Source organism: Schistocerca serialis, chromosome 3 (assembly GCF_023864345.2).
Source record: "Schistocerca serialis cubense isolate TAMUIC-IGC-003099 chromosome 3, iqSchSeri2.2, whole genome shotgun sequence".
Taxonomy (NCBI): Eukaryota; Metazoa; Arthropoda; class Insecta; order Orthoptera; family Acrididae; genus Schistocerca; species Schistocerca serialis.
The window spans coordinates 383,751,490-383,766,456 of record NC_064640.1 but is presented as its reverse complement, the minus strand read 5'-3'; the positions used below and the strand labels follow the sequence as shown (position 1 = coordinate 383,766,456).

Sequence of the window (14,967 nt, the reverse complement as noted above, 5' to 3'; positions counted from 1 at the left end):
GAGGCACATTATAGTGAACTCACATTAACATCTTGGCCACCAAACGTGCCTATTCTGTACCCACTAGAACACATATCGGGCTCCAGCTAAGTATCTGTAAACCACTATCCCGCAGTTTGCGGAAATTGCTTGGCCTGTGAGCAGGCACCTGATGCCACATTCTTCTGGAATCCTGTCAAGGACTTGTAGAATCCATACCATTCAGAATCACTGTTGTACTGTGTTTGCATAGTGGACCAATACGCTATTAAACAGGTTGTCATAATGTTTCTGATCATCGGTGTATATGATTTAGTGGATAACGTCAGAACCCCGAGTGATTAGCCGAGAGGTCTTAGGCGCTACAGTCATGGACTGCGCGGCTGGTCCCGGCGGAGGTTCGAGTGCTCCCTCGGGCATGGGTGTGTGTGTTTGTCGTTAGGATAATTCAGATTAAGTAGTGTGTAAGCTTAGGGACTGATGACCCTAGCAGTTGAGTCCGATAATATTTCACACACATTTCATACACATAACGTCAGAAGTTCCGCGAGGCTTTTCGCTCGTGATTCTGTTTTATGTAGAGAGGTTGCAACGTTAAGAAACTGTCGAATTGCCGGATGACATGTAAACGATCGACACCCGGTTCAGCAGTTCAGTACTGTAGCCCGCCTTAAATAAATGTAATGCATTGATCATAAATAGGAAGACCCATTTTTGGATAATAAATCGGTTGCAGAACAATCTCTGGAAAATATCTGGGAGAATGAGAACGGAGAGATCTGAAATGGAACGACCGCATAATACTAATTGCAGCCAAGCTGGTTGCCAGATTGAAAGTCATTGGATGAATCCTCAGGAAACGAATTCCACCCACGAAGGAAATAGTTAACGAAATCATCTTTCAACTAATACTTGGAGAGATGAAGGAAACAGAGCAGATCGAAAGACGAGCAACCCGTTTCGTTCCAGGTTCATTTAGAAAGCGCGGAAGCATCACGAGGATGCTCATCCAGCTCCAATGGAAGAGCGACAGGAGACGCCTTGTGTATCACAGTGTGATTTAGTGTTGAAATTCAGAGAGCATAAGTCCCAATAAAAGTCAACCAATAAATTGCTTCCTCGTAATTATATTTCACGAAAAATTCTTGCTCACACGAAAGTTTACTATCAGTTGTTCTTCTCGTGGAAACGAGGAAGTGACATTGTTTCATATAGTACCCTCTCATACACACACGTGAGGTGCTTGCGAAGTACAGCTGTAAATGTTGGTTCCTTGAACAGACTGTCGAAAGTGCTACAGAACGAGATAACACCTCAACACAAGATATTTGGCACGTACTTGTGAACAAACTGTTTCCTTATTAGAAAGGTTGTGAATCTCATCGTACAGTAATAAAAAAATAATGAAAACCTAAAAAACCTCTTCCTCTAAACAAACTGTTATTACGTAACACGGCTATGGATAACTACCATATATCCTTAGCATCGCTGTGCCATGTTGAAATTTGATCCCATTCCTGAGAAGAAGCTATCAGGATTTCAGGAAGCATTCTCGGCAACGACTGATGAGCTGGAAGCCATCTCTCCAATGTATCTCATAAATAACCTGTACATTTCACATCCTCACTCGCCAGTCGATGTGGTGGCTATCGTCATCGGAAATAAACTCATTCAAGAAAACAGCTCATTGCAGACAAGCATTATCGTACTGGCGGAGGTTTGAGTCCTCCCTCGGACATGGCTGTGTGTGTGTGTTTGTCCTTAGGATAGGATTATCCTAAGGACAATTTAGGTTAAGTAGTGTGTAAGCTTAGGGACTGATGACCTTAGCAGGTAAGTCCCACACATTTGAAAATTATTGTAAATTATGCATCTCTAAGTCGTCACACGTATGATTGCAGTATCTCGTCTTTAGACATCTCAGCGTCAATGTTATTCTTTAGAGTATCAGCGCTCATTCAATATGTTGTCTTCCACACAAGTACTACAACACAACAGAATAGGCTATTTCCACGCTGTCCCTCTAATTATATCTGCCATTAATTTCCCGAGCCAACGGCCTTGCCAAAGTGGTAACTCCAGTTCCCGTCAGATCACCGAAGTTAAGCGCTGTCGGGCTGGGCTAGCACTTGGATGGGTGACCATCCGGTCGGCCGAGCGCTGTTGGTACGCGGGGTGCACTCAGCTCTTATGAGGCAAACTGAGGAGCTATTTGATTGAGAAGTAGAGGCTCCGGTCTCGGAAACTGACATACGGCTGGGTATGCGGTGTGCTGACCATCTGCCCCTCCGCATCCACATCCAGTGACGCCTATGGGCTGAGGAGGACACGGCGGCCGGTCGGTACCGTTGGGCCTTCATGGCCTGTTCTGGAGGAGTTTCGTTTATTAATTTTCCCATAGACCAGCGTGCGAGGACAAACCTTTAACAAACTGAAACAAAATACGTACGAAAATACTACTTTCCCTCAGCCAGCAGATTGATCTGGACTTAATTTGCATTCGCTTGTTATTTATGTCCTCCCCGAGGTGAACAACGTAGCAGCAAACAATCTGTTGCTCTTTTGTCGACTTAAAATGGTTAAAAGGAAAACAATTTTTTTATTAAGATAAAATAACGATAACGAAATGAATAGTGTGATGTTGGGTACGTAAGTTCTACCTGTTCGTTTGGGATGATGATAGTGGAGTTCCCTGGTAATGTTAGCTGGAAGGATTGGGTAGAGATTTTATCGCGGAGGATAACATAGGAAAAACGTTGGGCTGTGTATAGGACAGAACCAATAGATGGGATGTATGTGTTAGAATGGGCTGGAGGAATTGCCACTAGGTACGAAAAAGATGGGTTAGGCCTTTAATTGCAGAGTGAGCAGTAGTATCAGTTTAGGTGATACAGCGGGTAGTTATAAGGGAATGATTTCATGATCTTGGAGGTAAATCTGATCAGAACTACACTGGGGAAGGATGTGAAGCGTTTCGTGACGGAGAAAATGTAGGACGTGTTTGTTGAGATGATGCAGCTGGTGATGGTTGGCGAGGACGGTAGACAAAAATGGTGGTAAGACTCAGTTTTTTGGGAACTGTACCACAGGTGAAAGTGTTCTGGGTGTTTGAGAGTGGAAACTTCAAAATTTTTTTATGTATGTTCCGATTACCGGTTTCGACCACTGTTGCAGGTCATCTTCATCCATATAGCAGTATATCCATTTCAATAAACTGTTCCACGTCTGTTCTGCTAGCAGTTTGAGGAGCCACAAATCATCACGGCATGTCGAACAGGGTTTTGCCCCTCTACTAATCAACTACTCGAAATTATTTTTAGGTCCTCAAGCTACCAGCATAACAGACATGCGCAGAAATGTGCTCTAATGGATACATTGAGATTTATATAGGACAATGAATACGAAGGTGAAGAGAAAGATGACCTGTAAGAAAGATCTAAGCCAGTAAGCGGTACAATATAAAGTGACAAAATTATTATCTGACTATCTTCATTACAATGAAATGTTTACAGTGCTCTACATCTTCATATCTTCAGTTACCAAATTCATAAGTTGGTAGGGGAGACGGACGGGGAAAAATTAGTTCGCTAAGCAGGTGTCTCTCTAAGATTTGGAAAGAGCAGTAAAGTGTGGAAGCAGATGAAGTCCACGCAACATTTTCATATGCGGAGAGGGGTCGGATTAGGGTTTCGTACGCATGGCTAACCCGTCTGAGCTTCAAACGGACTCGTCTCCGCATTGCTGTGAGTTGGGCACACACGGCCGGACTGGACCAGCTGCTCCGTCTATCTGATACACAGTCTGCAACTCCTGAGGCATTTCCAAGCTCTCGAGACAGTTGTCTTGCAGACATTATTAGATTTCGTCGTGCAGTTCAGGCCACAAATCGGTTCCCGTTGTGGACTGATTGCTTGTGGTCGATCGCGCAATGGCTTACGGCGAACATTTCGTGTGTCGCGGAACCGTCGTCAAAGCCTTAGATTGGCGCTCTGTGGCCAATAAACGCTGCTGAGACAATAGTGTGTTCTGACCTGCATCAAAGGCGCCTTCGAATTCCGTCGTGAAAAACAGATTTCAAAGAGCCACTTCGTGACATAAACAAGACACTCTTTACTGACAATGAAAGTTCAAACATGACAAACATTTATCGTCTAATAAACTAATATTCCTTATGCCTGAATCACGTTCCTAACAGAAGTGCAAGACTCATACTTTATTATATAATCTACAGGTATTGCAAATTCCTCAGATCCTTAGTCTGGATAATGCACGTGGTAAAGGATCCTAAATTGTAAACATTAAGGTAGGAAAGTAATTGTCACAGCAACAACTTAAGCTCATGGTAACAGTTCAAAGTAATGGCCGCCAGTCTCGATGTGTGAATTATAACAATTTTAGCGCACCCTCTCGTATATGCGTGTTGTCTGTTGTACAATGGGCAGGCAGCAAGGGATCTTATGAAGCATTTCTCCTTCAGACTCCACGGAGGTTACTTGTATTAATGATTTAACTTCGTAGGAAAAAAATTCACGTGCTGGTCATTTGATAGAAGCTGCCTTTCCTTTCGTGCAATGAGGACACACATTCATGTAGGAAGGTACACTATAATGTACACTATAATTGAAACTACGACCGCTTGTCTCAGCAAGATGTACAAATGTGGCAGTACATCTTGAATAAACATCAGAAATCGATTGTCATTGAAACTACATGGGAGATGATCAGCTCCTATTCATTTATCTTGTGCAATTTAACATCACAAGTTATCTGGAGAATCTTTGCTTGTGTTCTGAGAACAGCCTCGCGTATGGATTTTCATCGCGCGGGGTAGTGTCACCAACGTCGAAGCAGCATCTTGTTTCTAATGGAAGGTAATCAGTTCACAAATACAAACCTCACATACAATGCTCGTTCAAGAGTCGTACCGTGTAAAATATTCATTTCCGACCATTGTTTTCTAATCTCATTATATTATGCGTAGGATATTCTACCCTATCTATAATCTTGACCCTAAATGAATTGACCACCCTGTAGACAGTATGATTCTGATTTTTTGGGAAACACTGACTATCATTTAAAATTATCACTACATTTTGTCTTTTCATTTTACATTTTTTTATTAACTTAACCTGAGGCCATTACTAAAGTATTTGATAACTAAACTACGCGATAATTTTATGGTGACAATTCCAAACTCGTGGCATCCTTGGCTGTATACTATCTGCGAATTTCTAGAGTAGTGCAATATCCATCGGCCACGGATTATCCTGTTTTACTTCTTTTCACTTCCATTATCGATAATATACAAATCCAACATTACAGTGATCATGTACTACCATACTCATTCACAGGACACACGCAAACACTAGACATGCAGTGAGGACACAGAGAAGACTCTATTTCAATGTTTCTGCATACCTCACTAACTTCTGGGAAAATGTGACAACGTTGAGGTTCAAAATGGAAACTACATATTCCACCAATACTCTGGTCCAACGTCTGGCAGACTTTGCCAGTACTAGCGAAAACAAAAAAAAAAAAAAAAAAAAAAAAGTTGTCACCCAGAAATACTGAACATGGGTTGAAAGTGCTTCAAACATAATTATTAATAATCATCACACTACACTGTAAAAGATGTTCCTTTCAAACTTATAACGGAAAATCGAAGTAAAATTTAATTCATTTCTATGAATGTAACTCCATCTTTTGTCTGGAGTATGGGGCTGCGGTGCGCTCCTGAGTTGCTGACAGTTGTCCAAGGAGCACACATGCCCGTAATAATCGTTACGAGAGCAGTTAAGAATGCTACTGTATTTTGTAACACGAAGGTTACTTGATTTAATCAGGTCTGAAGATGACGTAATGTATCGTCCAAACTAGTAGCCTAAAAATAAAACCTAAATAACAGCGATTGGTATTGTTTTATTGGATAACTCATTTCTTTCCAAGCGACAGTGTTCATTGGTAAGAACCATTCTACTAAGAAACACAACATAATATAATTGTCTCCGTACAAAAAGTGTGTGACGTGTCTAAGGGTAACGCCAGTCAATTTTTTTTACCTCTTTCTTGTTGGAGTTGGAGAGGATCTCTTACAGCGAGAGCTATTGCACTGATATCTAAAAATACGACACAATTGAATAAACATTTTACGACTGGTTGCAGATTTCGTACACCATTGTATGTGTGTTATTACTAATCACGAATTTGTATTGTCATCTAGAAGTAGGTGTAAGTAGATGAATGACGAACACTAACTTCACTTAACGAAGGTTTATTCAGCACTTGCACATACAAGAGCGCGGAGCTAACTGCCTCCGGTCAGAGCACATACAGTATATATACAGCTACAGAACGTTCCAGTCCAATGATTCTTGACATTTTTGGATACTTCTATAATGTACTCGGACCGAATATAGAAATTAAAACTGTACAGTGCCGGTGAGTTTTGAGCTCACGACCCTCCATGCAACAGTTTAGTGTCATAACCACTACACCATGGTGCTACTCAGCTTCTCCTGCTACAGTATTTATCAATTGGTATTTGTTTTAGTCTCTGTACTTATTGTTTTTCTCCAATTGTAATGTAATGGAATGAGCAACATCCACACCAGCACTTGCAGGACGAGCACTTTTGCCCGAATGGCGTGCGCGAGCCCTACACAGTGTTTTTGCTATTATTATTATTATTATTATTACTAGCAATAGTAGTAATAGTGGTAGTGATGGTAGTGGTGGAGGTGGTAGTGGTCAGACAAAAAGTAGTTGGAGTCTGAAGTCTTTCAATTTCTGCCGGTTAAGATGTAAGGACGCTAGTAATTAAGTGGTATACGGACGGTAGCTACGGAGTACACATTCTAACTCTGTTGACTTTAAATGGAGGTGCACGGTGTGGGTGAAGTAAGTGTCAGTAGGAAAACATACACTCCTGGAAATGGAAAAAAGAACACATTGACACCGGTGTGTCAGACCCACCATACTTGCTCCGGACACTGCGAGAGGGCTGTACAAGCAAAGATCACACGCACGGCACAGCGGACACACCAGGAACCGCGGTGTTGGCCGTCGAATGGCGCTAGCTGCGCAGCATTTGTGCACCGCCGCCGTCAGTGTCAGCCAGTTTGCCGTGGCATACGGAGCTCCATCGCAGTCTTTAACACTGGTAGCATGCCGCGACAGCGTGGACGTGAACCGTATGTGCAGTTGACGGACTTTGAGCGAGGGCGTATAGTGGGCATGCGGGAGGCCGGGTGGACGTACCGCCGAATTGCTCAACACGTGGGGCGTGAGGTCTCCACAGTACATCGATGTTGTCGCCAGTGGTCGGCGGAAGGTGCACGTGCCCGTCGACCTGGGACCGGACCGCAGCGACGCACGGATGCACGCCAAGACCTTAGGATCCTACGCAGTGCCGTAGGGGACCGCACCGCCACTTCCTAGCAAATTAGGGACACTGTTGCTCCTGGGGTATCGGCGAGGACCATTCGCAACCGTCTCCATGAAGCTGGGCTACGGTCCCGCACACCTTTAGGCCATCTTCCGCTCACGCCCCAACATCATGCAGCCCGCCTCCAGCGGTGTCGCGACAGGCGTGAATGGAGGGACGAATGGAGACGTGTCGTCTTCAGCGTTGAGAGTCGCTTCTGCCTTGGTGCCAATGATGGTCGTATGCGTGTTTGGCGCCGTGCAGGTGAGCGCCACAATCAGGACTGCATACGACCGAGGCACACAGGGCCAACACCCGGCATCATGGTGTGGGGAGCGATCTCCTACACTGGCCGTACACCACTGGTGATCGTCGAGGGGACACTGAATAGTGCACGGTACATCCAAACCGTCATCGAACCCATCGTTCTACCATTCCTAGACCGGCAAGGGAACTTGCTGTTCCAACAGGACAATGCACGTCCGCATGTATCCCGTGCCACCCAACGTGCTCTAGAAGGTGTAAGTCAACTACCCTGGCCAGCAAGATCTCCGGATCTGTCCCCCATTGAGCATGTTTGGGACTGGATGAAGCGTCGTCTCACGCGGTCTGCACGTCCAGCACGAACGCTGGTCCAACTGAGGCGCCAGGTGGAAATGGCATGGCAAGCCGTTCCACAGGACTACATCCAGCATCTCTACGATCGTCTCCATGGGAGAATAGCAGCCTGCATTGCTGCGAAAGGTGGATATACACTGTACTAGTGCCGACATTGTGCATGCTCTGTTGCCTGTGTCTATGTGCCTGTGGTTCTGTCAGTGTGATCATGTGATGTATCTGACCCCAGGAATGTGTCAATAAAGTTTCCCCTTCCTGGGACAATGAATTCATGGTGTTCTTATTTCAATTTCCAGGAGTGTATTTTGTAGCAAGTGTTTATCATAAATATGGATAGTTGGTTTTCTTGCCTTAGAATGAGTTCGGGGTAGCACTCGGGATGCACTGACGAGAAGAACACGGCAAGTGCCATAACCCGATTCCCAGAAACATCGCTCAGTGAAAGAGAGGTCTAAATAAACGATCACGTGTCTTGGCTTATCCGTAGATACTCGACCGTTTCTAAGAAAACAACAGTCAAATTATTCGAGATTCACTATATGCCTTTTAGCGCATAATTAGTTCGAGCGAAGCAGTGGAGCAGTGGTCAGCGTCGCGGCTTCACAGTCTTGCGCCCCGAATTTGAATCCCGATTATTGTTTTTAATTTTGTTTCTCTTTTGCGTTTTTCACCCATGTCCGTAGAAGACTACTACATGAATGTTTTCCAGTGTATGCTGAAATAACGTTCTCGTTTTTCGTCTGCTAATTGTCTGTCTATTGAGTAAATTAAAGAAAAAAACAATAAAACAATGATAAAATTATTTGAAACAGTTTTCACCGGAATTCCTACAGGGTATCTTGATTCATCAGTTACAAGCGCCGGTTTTCTGAAAATGATACGTTGTGCTTCTTTTGCGGCGAAATTGTTGCCAATGAGTGAAATCTTCAGCAATGCTAACGATGTTTCTTTCCCAAATGAGATTCATACGAAGAAATGTCACTGTGGCGATGCTCATGGTGTTCGAAATTTGTATGCTTCGAACGTTTCTTAGATCGGTATCAACCAAAAGAATGTACCAAATCTTCCGCCGGCCGAAGTGGCCGTGCGGTTAAAGGCGCTGCAGTCTGGAACCGCAAGACCGCTACGGTCGCAGGTTCGAATCCTGCCCCGGGCATGGATGTTTGTGATGTCCTTAGGTTAGTTAGGTTTAACTAGTTCTAAGTTCTAGGGGCTTAATGACCTCAGCAGTTGAGTCCCATAGTGCTCAGAGTCATTTGAACCATTTTGAACCAAATCTTCCTCAAGATTAAACTAAGAAAAATATGTAAGAATTGATATAAGAATTAAAGATAAGGAATCGAAAATGTTAAAATATTGTAACCTCTGCAAATACGATACACACATTCACTGAGGCGACGGAAGTCGTGGTCATGGAGTACCTACTAATATCGTGTCGAACGTCGTTTTTCCCGGCGTAGTCCAGCAACTCGACGAGGCATGGACTCAACAAGTCCTTGGAAGTCCCCTGCAGAAAAAGTGAGCCTAGCAGCCTCTACAGGCGTCCATAATTGCGAAGTTATTGCGGGTGCAGGATATTTTGCTCGAACTGACCTTTCGATTATGTCCCATAAATGTTCTATGGGATTCACGTCGGGCGATCTGGGTGGCCAAATGTGTCGCTCGAACTGTCGACTACGTTTTTCAAAGCAATCGTGAACAGTTGTGGCTCGTTGACATGGCATCGTTATTTGCCAGCAGTCGTCTAAGGTCCAACCGACATGATCACAAGCCCAAGAGAGGCTCTGCAGTAGATGTTGTGCTGTTAGCAAGGGCACTCCAGTCGGTCGACTGCTGCCATAGCTCATTAACTCCACATTCCACTGCACTGTCCTAAGTAATACTTTCGACGTACATTCTACAATGATTTCTGCTGTTATTTCGCGCAGTGTTTCACAACCATGTTTAAGATTTTGTATTTTGATGTAGTTTTCTCAGGATGTGATTTCTATCTCTCTCTCTCTCTCTCTCTCTCTCTTTCTCTCTCTCTCTCGATGAGAGGAGAGCAGCTTTGAAGCCATTTGATCAAACACTTCCATTGGAAAAAAAAAAACTGAAAGATATTGCCGTGTCGAATTAGCAGCCGAGGGCTGCTCGAAGGTCAAAACGAAACCAACGGAATACGAAAGTTTTCACTTTAATTACAATCCCTTCTCGGAATATTATTTGCACAGTCTTGGTGGGAGTGCTAGCAGTGACAACCCTGAGGAAACGCTGCTGCTCTCGATCGGAGCGCTGTCCGTGTTGAGAGGCAATGCCTGAAATTAGGTCATCTCGGCACATTCTTGACACTGTGAAACACGGAGTATTGAATTCCTAACGTTATCCGAAATGGAATGTCCTACGCATCTAGCGCAAACTACCATTTTGCTTTCAAAGTCTAATTCCCTTCGTGGGGCAATAATCATGTCGGGACCTTTTCCAAATTTATCACCCGAGTACAAATGACAGCTCCGTCAATTCACTGCCCCTTTACACCTAGCGTACACGATACAACAGCCGTCTATATATGCCAGGGTATATTGATCTCTCACGACCTTACGTCACCTCAGTATTTATTATACAAAAATGTATGGCACTTTTTTGTGAAACCCAGACATAATATTACGTTTTATATAAAATTTTATATGAAACATTTGTGTGGGAGCCTTCTACGAACACAAGAAGATAAAGGAAATAAGATTTAATTAAATAAAAAAAAACGGATTTCCAACATGGGACACAAAAACGTGAAGCTTCGACGCTAGCCACTGTGTCACCTCTTCGATTCAATATACTGCCAGCTACTGCAAAAATTTTGACCGTCGTTTTCTGAGAAACGGTCGAGCATCTACGGATAACCCGAGACACATGTTCGCTTATTTTGAATAATTTCGGAGTTATAGAATCTATACGAAACTTACTGATTTTAGCCATCAGACATTTGTTATCATCGTGAATAGGCACAGCCCTGTAATACTAATCTGAGCATATAGCAAAGGTAGAGATGATTGTCAAGCTGGTTACATGTATGTAGAAGGTTTCTGCCCATCAGTTACTTAAATGTTTATTACTTTTATTTCTGGAGGTGGTGAAATCGTGAATGATATTACTGGGAAACTGGGTGATGGTACTTGCTGCGTTCCCCTTGTGAGTATTGTTTCACTACTTAAAAAAAAGAATATTAGAAATGAGCAGTATCAGCTCTGTCATTGGCTCATTAGTTCGTGGTGTAATAAAACACCTATGAAAACTAAATATCATTATCTTTCGTCATTTTAAAAATGTTCAAAGAAAATTCCATATTTTCTGAAGTGTGTTTACGTGCTAATGTTGACGATGGTGACGGAATGGACGGAGAGACAAGGGGATACTAGGTAATATCTGTTTGCACACACAAGGAGATCGTGCCCGCACCTCGTCACCGATTTCGTCCAAATTTGTGATAAGTGGCGTGCTGCAATGTAGTGACTCAGAATTTTTTGTGTGGAGACACTTCAAGCTTTCTTAAGAAAGCAAACAGTAGTAACATTCCACAACTTTGTTCCTCATGTCTGCGTATTTATTTCTCAACATAGTGAACCTGACGACGAACATGTTTCTCCCAACGAGAGAGCAGTTTGTTGACACCGTCATTGTGGAATGTTTGACTTTGTCGGCGGAGCTACAGCCTCACCTCTACTGCACTACTTCATCAATATCAAAGTGAAGTCCTCGAAGGTATTCTTTAATATTTGTAAACTGATGAAAATCGAATGAGACAATGTTGGGACGGTATGGAGGATGATCAGTGAGAGGGAATCCAAGGCGTCGGATTGTTGCAAACGTCACAAAGCTCATGTGTAGTCTAGCAGTGTCATGCTGCTGGAGAGGGAGTTCCATGTATAGACGTTACACGCTACAATTCGGTGCACTCTAGCCGCAAAGGGTTTCAAATACGTAGACATGAAGAATAAGGCGTCTAATGTTAATAAGGTTTGTTTTATTTAAAAATATTTAAGAGCTGTCACATTATAAATTCGGAGGCATTACTTTTCAGCATGTCCTCATATATGCATGGCTTGGCCAGAGATGGGAGTGACGCAAGTGAGAGCTCCAGATAAACAAGTGATCAAAAAAAATAGCTTTTTTGGGGGCGGGGCGCTCGAGGCATGAGGCATTACTCGTGTTGACGTAGATCCTACGCAGCCGTGGGCGCAGTGGAAAGAGCACAGAAGGTAATCATATGGTAGTGTGGTCGAGTCCGTATGCGGAAACTTCTTTATTTCCTATTTTCACATTACTTACGCTCCAAATAAACCAAAATAATGCTCATTATATTGTATTGATTAATATTTTCACGAGAAGCATGAAAAGGAAAGGCAAAAGACATTTTGGGAGTGCAAATAAAGTTCCAAGAAATGTTTGTATTTACAGCTCCCACCAAGACTGTGCAAATAATATTCCGAGAAGGGATTGTAATTAAAGTGAAAACTTTCGCATTCCGTTGGTTTCGTTTTGACCTTCGAGCAGCCCTCGGCTGCTAATTCGACACGGCAATATCTTTCAGTTTTTTTTTTCAATGGAAGTGTTTGATCAAATAGCTTCAAAGCTGCTCTCCTCTCATCGAGAGAGAGAAAGAGAGAGAGAGGGAGAGAGAGAGAGAGAGATAGAAATCACATCCTGAGAAAACTACATCAAAATACAAAATCTTAAACATGGTTGTGAAACAACAACTGTGTAAATCTGAAGAGGTTGAAAAATCAGCCAAACAGTTGAAAAACAAAAGTTTATTAGCCATTGACCTAGGTTTCAACATTTGTAAAAGTGTATTCTCCAGAAGGGGGCCTACCCTTTCGGAAGAAGATATTTTTAGAAATATCGAAACTTAGGTCAATGGCTAATAAACCTTTATTTTGCAGCTATTAGGCTGTTTCTTGAACCTCTTCGCATCAAAATAAATTACGTTGTACATCACCAGCTATCCTCAATAATATTTGGCCACATGATGCGTTACGTATGGTTTGCTGCCAAACTGTGCAACGAGAGAGAACCTTTTATGATTGTGAACTAAGTTTGTTTCTCTATAGAAACTTTGAAACAGCTACGTAGTTGTAAAACGTCGCCTTTTATAACGGGTAAAACATGCCGAGAAAATTTCTGCTCACCTGCACGTGTAAATCACCAACTACAAAATAATAAAATTGTCGAAGTTTACGGATGAAATTCTCGTATACGCCTTAGAATGTCTTCCTGGAATTTTATTTGCAATTTAATAGTTTGCTTCACCTTTCCTTTTCATGTCTTTTATGTAAATATTAATGAGTACCTTATGCTAAGCGTTATTTCGGTTCATTTGCTGAGTAAATAATGTAGAAATTGAAAATGAAAAAAATGTTTCCGCATACGGAGCCCTCGGAGCGACGTTCCGTATTCTCTCCCCATCTCCAAACGCTGCCTGTAAACTACGCTAACGTAAATGGCTTACGCTTCACCCGATCCACGCCAAAAAAGATATTTCTTTCTGAACACTTGGCCATATGGACCTATCACTTGTAATTTAAATATCTCGTCAAGCCCCACCTACGTTACAAATTTTGACGAAGTTCGGTGATAACGAGAAGGCGCGGTCAGTGGTCTCAGAAAGGTTGGGAACCTATTGCGTGGGGGGTGAGGCTGCTCGATGAGTCTGTAGCTCCTAAGCCAATCGTTTGACCGATCGCTGATGAACAGACTGTTATGATGCCGTTGGAAGCAGGAGTTCCAAACCCAAGTGCTGCTGATAGCTGAGTGTGGAACATTTACACTGAGGTGACAGTCATACGATAGTGATATGCAAATATACAGATGGTGGTACTAACGCGTACGCAAGGTATTGCACTGCATTGGTGGAGCTGTCATTTGTACTCACGTGATTCTTGTGAAATAGTTTTCGCCGGTATTATAGCCACTCGACGTGGATTAACAGACTTTGAACGTGAAACAGTAGTTGGAGCTAAAAATTTGGGACATCACACTTTGGATATCGTTAAGAATTGATAGGTGAGGTTCGATAATGAGTAAATTCGTAGTCGACAGTGATCACCTTAACCAAAACGTGAACTATTTGTTTTAGCGCCACAACATTGTATTATACGCAAGTATTTTCGTTCTCTTGTCATGTCAGTAGTTTCTACGAGTTATTCATAATGCGGATGATTACTTCTAGCCCCATACAAATTCTTCAGGAGAGTTACCGTGAAATCAAGACTAAGATGATTGATTCATCTACATCTATGTACATAATCCGCAAGTCATTATGCGGTCAACTGTGTGGGGGGTTCTTGTGCCACTACAAGTCATTTCCTTTCCTGTTCCACTTGTAAATAGAGCAAAAGGAAAACCACTGCCTATATAACTTTGAACGAGTAATGGTTTCCGTCGCTGGAATTCGAAGTGAATTTATACCGTCATGGTTATAGAGTTCCCGACCACTATAGGTCAGTCCATTCTCTCTTTTAAAACAACTATAGAATCCCCAAATTGACTGATTCTCTCAGTTACATTCGGAAAGAGGGTGGAAAGAGACTATCGTGTGACAGGATATTGACAACAGCAAATACCGCTGCGGTGTACTGAGAAACACGATCCATTCGTGGCTAGAGCTCACATCCCTCGTACTCTCATTGACTCGCTAAATTCACTTGATATTCCCTTTCCATTTGAATGACTCGTGGTACATTATCCTCACGTAAACTAAGACACTGAGACAGAAATTTCAATTTTTTGGCTACAGAAATGCTATTCTTCACATAAGTGACAACTTTTAACATCTTTCACGATGCGTTATGAGGCTGAGCGACCAATACCATGATCAGAGTGGCGTACTGGCAGCAGTGTGTCCGTAGCCCCGTGGCACCGCCCGAGTCTCGTGTTCCAACGGTTAAGGGAATCGTCAGTTCTAACCG

The 14,967-nt window shown here is 42.9% G+C and overlaps 1 protein-coding gene and 1 pseudogene across 1 annotated transcript in view; one reads left to right on the top strand and one right to left on the bottom strand.

Annotated features, from left to right (window-relative positions):
• The window catches only part of LOC126471617 (FMRFamide receptor), a 721,366-nt gene that overhangs the window by 429,985 nt on the left and 276,414 nt on the right, over positions 1-14,967 (bottom strand). The window lies entirely within an intron of this gene.
• On the top strand, positions 2,031-2,148 carry LOC126471908 (5S ribosomal RNA; annotated as a pseudogene).